At 47.5% G+C, this 12,402-nt stretch overlaps 1 protein-coding gene across 1 annotated transcript in view; it reads left to right on the forward strand.

The window, feature by feature from the left end:
* The first annotated feature begins 675 nt into the window (after positions 1-675).
* KCNS3 (potassium voltage-gated channel modifier subfamily S member 3) overlaps positions 676-12,402 on the forward strand; it is a 40,197-nt gene continuing 28,470 nt past the window's right edge. The window contains exon 1 of the mRNA XM_012755447.2: positions 676-814. The gene's annotated coding sequence lies outside the window, so the exon portion shown is untranslated. The remainder of the gene's footprint in view (positions 815-12,402) is intronic.

The raw sequence follows: 12,402 nt of genomic DNA on the forward strand, positions 1-12,402 counted from the left end.
TCGTCCTTCAGAAAGGGGACCCGACTCGTTCCTCTTCCACATATGAGGTGTATTTTCCCCATGCAAATGTCTAGCCACCTCTTCTGATTTGGTAAGTCGAGGAATGGGACAATCCATCTTGCTCCGCACTGTGCATGAGTGTTCAGGCAGTGGGATTGGTGGCAAACATTCCTCCTTCGCACTTTGTTTTAAAACAAGTTGGGGCCTCGCGACTTCTTAAGAAAATCCGCGCAAATTTGCAAAGTGTTGCTAGGGCCGCGACTTTCAAGAGACTATAGCCTGAGCCGCTGGAGCCGTGGGGAAGGTCATTTTTTTCCTGCGGAGCTGCGGTGCTTCCGGCCGGGAGGGAGCACAGGTGGCAGGCGCGGGGCGCGCTGCTGCTCCCACCCGGACAGGGCTGGACGCTCCGGGGGTGACTGTGCACTTGGGCCTGGGCGGGGGCGCGCGTCCTGCAGGACCGTGTCTCGGTCCATCCATCCATCCGCCTGTCTCGCGCTGCGAGCCCCGCAGTCCGCAGCCGCCCGCGCCCTCGGCCCGGGGCGCCCCAGCTGCTGGCCCAACGCGAGGTGGCTGGCGGAGCCGGGACCAATGGGGCGGCGGCCGAGCGACGGGCCCCGCCCCGCCCCGCCCGCAGCTCCCCGGAGCGCCGCTCCAGCTGGGCGGGACAGACGGACTGACCGACCGACGCGGGCCACCGGGCTCTCCTCGCCGCCGCCGCGGCGGGCGCGGGGCCGCGCCGCGAGGCCTGATCCCTGCAGCGCGGGCGGGCAGCGTCGCAGAGCGGAGCGAGCCAGGCGCGCCCGGACTCCTGCAGGTACCTCCTTGCGTGCCCACCTCCCCTCGCGCTCGAGACTTCTCCGTGCGACCCTGCAACTTTCCCGCACCTTCTCCCACCTTTCGCTGCCCCAGACCCTCGCTGTCCAGGTCGCGGGAGCACGACCCCGCAGGTCTAAGCCCTCAGGGGACTTTGCATCTCGCTGGGCGTCGGGATCCCGGAGCCCCATCTTCTGGTCCCCAGAGCCGGCCGTCGCTGGAGCCCTAAGGCTCCGCCTGTTGCGTGAGCTGCGAGCAGCCAAAACGGTGTGTGGGTCCCTTTGAAAGCCGCGGGAACGTATCTAGGACCAGCTTTCTGGCCATGGGGTGGGGTGGAGTGGAGGACCGGCTGGAGGCGGGAGAATCGGTGAGCCAGGGAAAGGCGGCACCTCGCGTAGGGGTATCCCCGGGGCGTTTCCTTAGCCAGGAAGCCGTTCCTTTGCTTCCTCGAGAGGAGGCGCTTTCCTGGAGCTTGTAAGTGCTTCCCAGGCCTCCTGCTCCGCCTTCTTCCCAGTCATTCCTCCCCTCCCCTCTGCCCTGCAGCGGTGCTGGGCGCCCCGCGACAGTTGCAGGAGCGCATCCAGGGCCCTTGCCCTTGTGCAGCGCTGCGCTCGCGGACCGCCGGCGCTCGGGGTAGAGGCGGCTTGGGGCTGGTAGGGACGGTGAGGGATCGCCTCGGACTCTCAGCGTTTGGATCAGTGGTAGTGGTGGGGATGGGTGCACCGGGGTCAGGAACTCCTCTTTTCTGCTCCCCTCTGGGTGGCTGCCTGACCTCTTCAGGTGCCCGGGCTGTGTAAGTGAGCCAGTCCTGCCGGCAGGGGCCGCGGCGAGCCTGGCTGGGCGCCTTTCGCATTGCAGGGCTCCTTCTGCACCCCCATCCGCGCTCGTTCCCTTCTCGTCTGTTTGGCGAAAGGAGCACTTTTGCACCCTTGGTGTTTCTCCCGGGGTTTCGGCTGGGGAAACTGGGCCGAAAGCTTAAGTCAGGCGGCCCGCGGCAGGGGCAGAAGACAGCAAAAGAACCACTTCCATCTGCCAAAATGACCCAGGCGCCCTGGGTTTGGTGCACGGACGTGAAGGGAGGGGGAGGGGCGGAGGGATTCCTTGTGGTCTTCCTGGAGAGTAGATCTGCGGTTCCCCTGATCTCTTGGTTTTTGTTTCACACCTTACCCTTTGAAGAGAGTGAGGCAGGTGAGGAAAACCAGTTCAGAAACCTTTCCTGTCCCTTTTCGTGTATTTGCTTAAGCGATTTGCATAACCATTCGCTTAGGACTGTGTAAATTACTCCTAGTTGCCCCCCTTCTTAGACTACTTGCAAATACCTGCCCAGGTAAACAGGAAACAAGCATTTCCCTGAGCACCTGTCTCCTTGCTAAAGGCATATGCCCAAGTGCTTTGTCCTCCCCACATATCTGGAGCTGAAAGCGGGTGGCGTTGTAACGCACGGGTCCCACTCCTTACCTGGGCTGTGATCTTGAAGACCTTGATCAGTTCAGTACGCATTTACAACCAGCGGGCCCCCCCCCCTCCTCCACCCCCGGGGAGGGGCTGCGCTCTGGGGACAGTGGAAGATGATATGGTTTCTTCCTTTGCTCTAGTTCTGTTCTTGTTTTTCACCGGATTCCTTCCTTCTCTTGTCCTAATATTAAGTTTGTCATTTCAGAACTAGGAATATTTGTCAATATTGGGATGGGGAGGAGAAGGTGGTGTTGAAGTGCTTAAGAACTCTGAATCCAAAGCATGTTACTAAGGAGACATGTGGGATCTGTTTTAATTGAATCTTGTGTCTGAGCCTTATTGCCTGAGAAAAGCCACTGACGACTGCACCTATGCTAAGCTTTTGCTGGTCAAGTGTATGGGAGCAAATTGGGAAGTCAGAAGCAGTCTTTGCTCTGTTCAGAAATGCTAAAATATTAAAAATCCAATGCTCTGGAGCTTGGATTTGCCAGCAAAGCACCAATTGAGTATCTTCATCCTTTTTTTCCTAAGAAGGAAGGGGAAGAGGATTGCAGTCCCCTCCTGTCTTCAGTGAGTTTTGACCTTCACAGACATGCATCCCTCTGTTCCACCACACATCTCAATCTGCCCCGTGTCTGGCATTTGGGGTTGGAATGTGTCAGCTTGGAGAGTGCAGGCACCACAGGGTTTTCCTCCTCCTCCTCTTCTTCTTTTTTCTTTAATAGATAACATTTATTGGCTGCATACGGTATGCCAAATACTCTGCTAGGCACTTTTCCAGGCCTTATCTCATTGAATCCTCATAACAACAGCATGAGGAAGTGGGGCTTGTGTTCTTCCCTGAAGCATTGCTGTGGGAGGCAGCAGTAGATGACACCTCCCTAGACGCACCCTGAGTTATATGGAAGGACAGCTCTCCAGGGTAGGTCGAGGCAGAGAGGAAGGCGGGAGTCTTTATTGCCCCAGCTTATCGGGTGTCAGGAGGGTGGATCTTCCAGAGTGCCACTTGTGTGTAATACCCACATAGAGACATCGTAGAGTACAGACTGGGACCCAGGGACCCGTGTTTCAGCCCTTATTTCTCCTTCTTTATGACTCTTTGACTTGACCATGTCACTTTGATTTTTTTCGGTCTTGGTCTGTTCAGCCATAAGTATCTGTATCTCTGATATCTGTTACCCTGTACTAGGCACTGAAAGCTAAGAGCTTTTTGCATGTATTAACTCATTTCATCCTGATGGTACCTTTAAAAGGTGGGCTCTATTATTTCCCTATTTTAGATGAGGAAAAAGGGACAGACTGGGCAACCTGCACAAGGTCACCCAGCTGGGGAATGTGAAGCCGGGATTCTCTCCCTGGCAGTCTGACTGCTGAGCCACTGGGAGAGTCAGTCTTCCTCATTTATTCCTACAGCGCCAGCACTGTTCCCTCGCTTAGTAGAATCCCAGACTAGGTTTGTTGAACAGTGACAGGTAGAGGTAGCTTGCAGTTATCAAGTGACTTTTGGGTCTGGTATGTCAGCCTTAAAAAGAACCTTGAAGACTGCATTAGAAAAATGTTCTCTTTTCCTTTGCCAAAATAGTCTGCTTTTCACTGGAATTCTGCCCAGCTGGTTAGGAAAAAAGGAAGATAGACTTTGAAGATCATGGGCCAGGCAAACATTATGTTTATTTCCAGAAAATGTGTTTATCGATATAAAAAACCCCCAGAAAAATCACAGAACACTTTGCATGCTGAATCAAATCTGTCAAATAAGTCAACCAGTAATGAACCCAAAGTATTTATTGTGTGGGAGCCACGTACCCAGTACTCCAGGCACTGAGAGCAGGCAGAATCTGTAATGTGGTCTTTGAGCTTGAATTTAAAGTGGATCCGGGGAATGAAGATCAATGGGTACAAGACAGAACAATACAAGATGCTAACTACTGAAGTCCTGATGACAATTACAATGACTTGGTCCCATTTGTATAACTTATTGTGGTTTGCAGGAACTTTCACAGGGGACATCTCATTTCAGTCCCCAGAGCAACTGAGTGGTTAAGTGAAAGGCAGGGCAGAGGTTGGGAAGTCCAGATTGCACATAAAGAAATTAAGGCAAAGGGAAGCCTTGAACTTATGTGTAAGCAGGGGTCTTCTGACTTCAGATCCTACGTCTTTCTGCCTCATTTCTGTGTGGTGCTGGAGGGCAGAGCAGGAGGGCAGAGCAGGAGGGCAGTGAGATATCAAGAGTCCTTAGAGGGGGCTAAGTTTCAATTTTATCCTAAAGCTGGCTTTTGCTTGCCAGTATTGACTACCCAGTGTGCTTAGTGGGAGCAGGGGAGGAGGAGTAAGTAGAAATAAGGGGGGAGGAGAAAGAGTGTTTTTTGTTTTTTTTCTTTTTGCTGTTTTATTTTTTCATGGACCTGCTGCTATGTGAGGCATGGAGTGAATACCCAATTATGATGAACACCATAACAATGTTTAGAATGTGCAATAAAGTGTAGAGGCTGATTTAGAATTCCCGTCGTTGTGTTTCTTTATCATTTCTCTAGATCATCTTTTGAAACTTCACAGCATACACACATTAGAAAAGTAAACTCTCTTTAATAAGCTAAAAAATATTTATTAGATTAGGTTATAGTATTTTTCTTTGTGCACAAGAGGTCTCATTCTCTTTGGCATCATGCAGAGCCTTATGCCATGATTTATTTGCTTGGAGGAGATACCATATAAATATATTCTTCAACTGTACAGGTGTTGAATGATAAAGGCATAAGATCTGCTTTTAGTCAGTAATGTTGCAGATAAGCTGTTAATGTTGACAGCAGCCAGCTTCAGTGGGCTTGCTGAAGTCCCAGACGAATTCAATGTCCTGCTGACTGTCCAATTGATCAGTCAACTGAGCACCTACCAGATGCTCTCTGAAGTTCACTTAATGATTAACTTATGGAGGTATACCTATTTACATATTCATCTGTTTACATATTCAAATATGTAAATCATCCATTTGAAAACATTTGAGTACTTACCTGGTATTATGTACTATGCTAGGTGCTGGCTATACTGTGGTAAAAGAAACAGATTTGGGGGGAAAGTGAAAGTGGTGGGAAGACAGATGTTAAATAAATGCAAAATTTGGGTTGTGGTCAAAAGGGCTTCACAGAAGAGAGTTACAAGGGTGGGGAGGGCATCAGTGTAGATAGGAAGGTCTGAGGAAGAGACATTTCATTCTGCAGGATGGATAGGAGTCCATCCAGAGAAAAGTGGGAGGAGGGAATTCCAGGCTGTGGATTCTAAGGCAGGAATGAGCACTGAGCATTGGAGGAACTTCAGGAGAACATGGGTGGGGGTGGCTGGGGGGAGTTTGGAGAAGAGGGCAGGGGCCAGATCAGGCTGTGCCCTTTAGGCCAAGTTCCAAGGGCTGAGGAAAGGAATTAATGGATTTGTAGCAGGCAGCGAATTTGTATTTATACAAGATTGTCTACGAGAGCTGTGAAGAATAGACAGGTGCCAGTGTGGTAATTGGGAACCTAGTTTGGGAGGCATGTTGTGGAGGTGGGACCTAAAGCCAGGTGGGACTGGGCTGGAAAATGAATGGGAGGTGAGGAAGTGCAGACCGTACACTTACAGCTTGGCTACGCATGGGAGCAGCAGAGAGCCAGGGTGGGTGTGGGGGCGGGTTTGTGTCTATGCATGTCTCTGTGGAAGGCCACCTTGGCTGAGGTTAGAAAGCTGAGTCCAGCTTCTTAGTAAATCGACACATATATAGCTCTGTGTGTAGAGTTATAGGACACTTGTGCTTCTAGAATATTAGACATTTGAACCCTAGTTCTGCTTTGTCTCCAGATCTAAGCAATTTTGAGCATATCACTTGTTCTTCCCTATAGTTTTCTCCTACTGCCTGGTTATCCTATGATTAAAAAAACAAATGCAATCTTCCTACAATGCTTGTTCTTTAATAGCCTCATTTGGGTGTGTTTTATTTGGGAATATTTTATAATTTGAATTAGGAGAACTATGATGGGCACACAGGAACATTTGTGGTGGGATTCTAAGCATTTGCTCATTGATGATCACCAATAAACTGCTTTCAAATTGGCTTAAATGGAGAGACCCCAGGGATAAATGAGGAGACACCAGCCCTTTCAATGTGTTAATAGCTGGGGCGAGACCTGGTCAAGAGTCTGTGTCTCAGTAGGCTACTTCCTTACCTGGTTCTTCCTCTGTCCCCGTGGATATTTGGTCAAGAGATGAAAGGTACGTCTGGTCCATTTTCTGAGAACCCATGTGTGTTAGTCAGGGTTCTTCAGAGGAACAGAACCAATATGATGTGTGTGTAGGTAAAAAGAAATTTATTATGAGGAATTGGCTCACACAGTTACAGAGACTGGCAAATCCAAAATTGGCAGGGTGGGCCTGCAGACTAGAAACCCTGGAGAGTTGATGCTGCAGTTTGAGTCCAGAGGCAGTCTAATGTTGAATTCTTTCTTGTTCAAGGGAGGCCAGTCTTTTTATCCTATTCAGGGTTTCAACTGGTTTGATGAGGCCCACCCACATTATGGAGGACAGTCAGCTTTACTCAAAGGTCACCAATTTAAATGTTAATATCATCTAAAACACCCTCACAGAAAAATCCAGAATAATGTCTGACCAAATATCTGGGCACCCTGATATTTTATCTGACACATAAAATTAGCCATTTGCATCACACTTAGCAGAATGTGCTGGCCTGAAGATCAATAATGAATGTCATAGACAGTCTGATGGGCCTTAAAGGAGGCTAGAGTACCCAGTGATCAATTTTTCTAGTTGAAGGGATAAGAGTGTAAATAGGGCCATAGAATTGAAAGTTACTCCAAAGATCAGTTAAGTCATTTGGTGCCTCTAGAAGACTTCTTTTGAGAATACTGTCTTAAACCCTGGCAAATTAGTGAGTTGAGATAAAAGAATGCCAGCAGACTAAATTTGGGGGCTTGAAAATACTTACATTTTTTTACTTGTATTCTACTATGGACTGGTTTGCCGTTCGAAAGCTTTGCTGGATGTGCCAAGGTGAACCTAAAAGCATTTCCTGTGATTTACTTGACATAAAAATGTAATTGGCTAAAGATATGGGAGAACTTCGTGGTTATAGTCTGTGGTTTGCAGATTTGGAATGAGAGGGGTTGGCTGGGTTTTGGCAGGGGCATTTCAGCATTCTTGTCTTTGAAGTCAATAAATCACGCCTCTGGACGGTGTTTTTCTTGTGGGTTTTTAAGGTCCCAGTTTTTAAGTGTGGTATCTTTGAGAGGCCACTAACATAAGGCCCCCGACCACCTTTCTTTGGTGGCTAGACATTGCCTGGACAAGATTCAGCCTCTACGTGATATTTCAGGGTTGTGCCTCTTTGACAAAGCTTGTCTTTCTCTTGGTTAAAAGTGTAAAAGGAAAGTGCCATGTGTGACAGTGTCCATCTATCTATCTATCCATCCATTCATCCATCCATCCATCTATCTTTGCCATAGCATAAAAAGGTATTGATGTCCCCATACCTTCCCATACTCTCCTTAAATCACCATTCCTACAAAGTAATCTCTCTTGAGCTGTGCAGATTGGAATCTTGTGCAAGTTCATGCAGTGCCTGAGGACTTTGCCTTTTAAGCAAGTTCCCCAGACTCTTCGATCCAATTAGAAATTGAATGTCAATTCAATGGTGCATCTTTTTGGTGATGAGCACTGAGTTTTTGTTTCCCAGTTTCTCTAGACTTAAAGCAGATCATTTTGCCTTCTCATTTAGTTTCTTTTATACAGGGGTTTGAAATGAAGAGTTCATGATGCACAGCTATATACTGTGGCCCTGAGCTCCAATGCGTTTGCTTCTAGTTGCTCTGGGCCAGTCATCCCAGTCACCCAGTCAGCAGAGATAAGGACACACAAGCAAGCCCTGTTTTGTAACCCTTTATTTGTATGTTAGTGTGAGCACCTCAGAAATAATTCCCATGCAAGCATTTTTAGACACTGGGATTAGGTTTCAGACTGCCTCACCAAAGCAGATGTAAGTCCCAATGAGTGGACAGTGAGATGGTTTTGAGTCCTGGGACCTAAACATTTTGTAGTGTAGAAGGGAGGAGCTTTCTCCTCTAAGAACAAGGCCACACAACTGCTCCATGTACCCATCCACCCAAATACACACCCTAGAGGAGACAGAGTGCTCATTAGTTTGGACTGCTTAGCTGATTTGATAAAAGCAGACAAACCACAAAAGAATACCATAGTATTTTTTCCAAGTTTATGTAATAAATAGCAACAATCCCCCCAAACCCTGTTTTGCACCATTCTGTTGTGAACTTCTTCAGAAAGTACCAGATTGGTTGCGTGTGGAACTCTTTTGAATTATCCCTTTGAAACTTAACTTGAGTAGGAAACTCACAGGCATAGAAACTTTGATTGTGAAAATCAGGTAATGAAAGCCATGTTTTACTCCAGGATACCTGGAGAATTTTTTTCCCCCCAGTATGTATTCCTATCTACTATGGAGGAAGGACTTGCTCAGCATGGCAGAAGGAAAGCCTGCACCTGTCCAGAGATGATGCCTGAAGCTGTCTCCTGAGACTTGGCCCTGAGCTGGCAGATGTCTTTTCTGGGGTCACTGGAGGATGTGGGTGCTCTTTCAGAGATTCTTTTTCTTCTTCCTTCCAGATCACTTTCACCTTGTTCTTTATATGGAGAACTTGGGAGCTCAGTAAGAGGTGGGTGCATTTAGAAATGGATTGGAGACAGGAGAAGTGTGAAAATTATTATTATTATTATTATTTTTTGAGACACAGTCTTGCTCTGTTGCCTGGGCTAGAGTGCCGAGGTGTCAGCCTAGCTCACAGCAACCCCAAACTCCTGGGTTCAAGCAATCCTTCTGCCTTGGCCTCCTGAGTAGCTGGGATTACAGGCATGCACCACCATGCCCGTCTAATTTTTTCTATGTGTTTTTAGTTGTCTAGCTAATTTCTTTCTATTTTTTTTTTTTTAGTAGAGATAGGGTCTTACTCTTGCTCAGGCTGGTCTTGAACTCCTGAGCTGAAACGATCTGCCTGCCTCAGCCTCCCAGAGTGCTAGGATTACAGGCGTGAGCCACTGCGCCCGGCTGTGAGAATATTTTTAATAAGTCAAATTGAAAACTCTTTTGCCTTGTGTTGCCTGGGGATCTCATTATTTTATATATTTTTTCCATATTGATGAAGTATAGAATTAGTCAGATTGGATAGTTCAAAGCATTTTAAAAAATCCTCCCAGGATAGCTTCCAGGAACTAGACGTGCATATTTGTGAAGCATAAACACATTTTTTTACTACCTTCCAAATAATGGACTAGCTGCTATATAGACCATCATATTTCCTTTATTATAGCTTTTAAAAAGTAAGCGAAAGTTTTTTTTTTACCCCATGAAATAAATAGTCACTGTGGCAACTTACTATAGCAGTAGACACTTGGCCCTCTGAGAATTTTGTTGTAAATATGCGGAGGATTTATGGTCTGGCAAAAGCACTCTGTTTTCTTCTAGCAGCAATAAACGCTTTCCTGAAATCCTTTGGAAATGCCATAACATGTCAGGTGCTCGGACGGGGTGCAGAGAAACAATAGCCTAGTTAGGCATTCTCATCGCAGTGTCCGGGAGCCCCCAGGAAAGGCAAGTGTGAAGGCACCTCTCAAGCAGCCCTCTCCACTCCATTTTGAGCAGGAGAATTCTTGCCTCTTACCTGTAAGCGGAACATTCGTTTAGTTGTACTTTCCCCACACATCTCCTACTTGTCTGCTACGTGGCAGGCACTGACATCGCTGCATGCCAGTGATACTGCCAAGAAACGGGGCTCTGCAAACACTAAGGACAGGTGCCTACTTAGCATTAGGTGTGTGGGGGTGGGGGGAGGAAGGGAGAGAAAGTGTTCTGGAAGAGGTGACATGCGAGCTGATTTCTAGAAGATGGGACTAGAATTAAGTGGAAAAGAAAGGAAAAGGACACTCCAGTCAGAGGGAACAGCTTCAATGAGTTCTGGAAAGGAGCGTGCATGCACGGTGTGGTTGGTGACAGCGCATAATTTGGGCTGAGGCAGCGGGGTGTGAAGTAGAGGGGAGGATGCAGCGGCCAGATGGGCTGCAGGGGTGGGGAACCTGTGGCCTCTGGGTCACGTGTGGCCTTCTGGATCCTTGAGTGCTGCCTTTTGACTGAATCCAAACGTCACGGAACAAATCCAAAGGATTGGATTCAGTCAAGGGAGCACCCTTGGGGATCTGGAGGGGACATGTGGCCTTAAGAGCACAGGTTCCCCACCCCTAGAACTTGCTTTGTTCCTTATTGTCTGAAATTCCTTACTCTTCTTTTAGAGGTCAGGAATGGAGAACTCTTTGGGAAGATGGAGTGGAATTTTTGGCCATGCATCCATATCCTCTTCCTGAAATCCCTAATCCTTTGGGCCTGTTTGAATATTGTCTTGCTTGGGTAGTAACTGCTAAGGATGTCCCCAGAAGACCCTTCTGCTGGCCTCCCGTCCTTGCCCAGTACAGCCATAGAGTGGGCAGGTGGCATAGGCTCAGCCAGTCAGTCGCTCTGTCAGTTAGGTGGCTCGAGGACGGAAGAGACCACTGGAGTGAATTCCTTCCTGTGGTGGCTCCCTGGCCAGACCTCTTCCTCTGTAAGTTACTCCTGTGGTTTCTGCTTCTGGGTTCCTCAGAAGGGCCTCGGCTCCTGCGGTTTCCAGGTGTGGCTCTTTAGACTTCTCTTTGATTCTAGGAGCACCCCACAGCCTCCTGGAAAAATTGTCTTTGTTTGAGTTAGTCACAGCCAGTTGCTGTTGCTTGTGTCCAAAGAACCCTAATAGGTGGAGGAAGTGTTCAAAGGCCTTACTTAACATCAGAGTTTAAAGGCTAATCTCACAGCCTTTCCTACTAGTATGAGAGGGACACAGGGAGAAAACACAAGGGAATTATTTGCAGAGATGGAACAGGATGTTTTGCAAGGGGCGGAGGAAAATAGATCCCTATAGAACAAACTTTGCTGGCTTCCCAGTATCGCTGCAGGCTGGTCCTGCTCCTAGGTCTACCTGGAGCAGGTCAAATGAGCATCAGGTAGGTGGGGGCAGTTCTGTGTATTTACAATTATAGTCCTTGCTCAGATGACACTCAGGGCTCTGGCAATATTTAGTGATAAAAATAATAATAGTAAGTATTAATGTGATACTTATATAATGTACCAGACACACTATCATAAATGTGGTATATATATTAACCCATGTAATCCTCATAAACATACTTCGATGTAGGTACTATTGTCTTATAATCAGTTATTATTATAGTACATCTATCTGCCTATCAACGGGTGAGGAAACCTCAAGGAGAGTTTTGTTTGTTTGAGACAGAATCTTACTTTGTTGCCCAGGCTAGAGTGAGTGCCGTGGGGTCAGCCTAACTCACAGCAACCTCAAACTCCTGGGCTCAAGCAATCCTACTGCCTCAGCCTCCTGAGTAGCTGGGACTACAGGCGCCACCATACCCGGCTAAGTTTTTCTATAATATATTAGTTGGCCAATTAATTTCTTTCTATTTATAGTAGAGATGGGGTCTCACCCTTGCTCAGGCTGGTTTCGAACTTCTAACCTCGAGCAATCTGCCTGCCTTGGCCTCCTAGATTGCTAGGATTACAGGCGTGAGCCACTGCGCCCGGCCTCAAGGAGAGATTTTAAGAATTTAGCCACGTCATACAACCAGAAAGTGGCAGGCTGGGATTCTAATCAAGACAGGCTTGTTACAGAGTCGATGTTCTTACGTTCTGAATCTTAGCTCCCCCTCTTCCTTGCTGGGCCAATTACTTAACCTCTGTGGCCTCAGTATCCTCATTTACAGAATGGGAGTAACAATAGTATTTGTGTAGCATTAGGTAGTATATGGTAAAATGGTTCAGGTAGTGCCTGGCACAAAGTAAGCACTATGTAAGGGTTTTCTAGAAAAGTTGTTTTGCGATGGACACTATGAAGAAGATTGAATGTACATACTTTATAAAGGTAAGCAGGGAAAGAACTGTGACTCTTTCCCTGTCCCTGTGCATTGTAGATGTCTTGTGGTTCTTTACGGAAAGGGCATGGAGTGAGAAACAGTCATTGGCATTGTTCCCACACTCATTTAGGGAGA

The sequence above is a fragment of the Microcebus murinus genome, chromosome 3 (assembly GCF_040939455.1).
Source record: "Microcebus murinus isolate Inina chromosome 3, M.murinus_Inina_mat1.0, whole genome shotgun sequence".
Classification (NCBI taxonomy): domain Eukaryota; kingdom Metazoa; phylum Chordata; class Mammalia; order Primates; family Cheirogaleidae; genus Microcebus; species Microcebus murinus.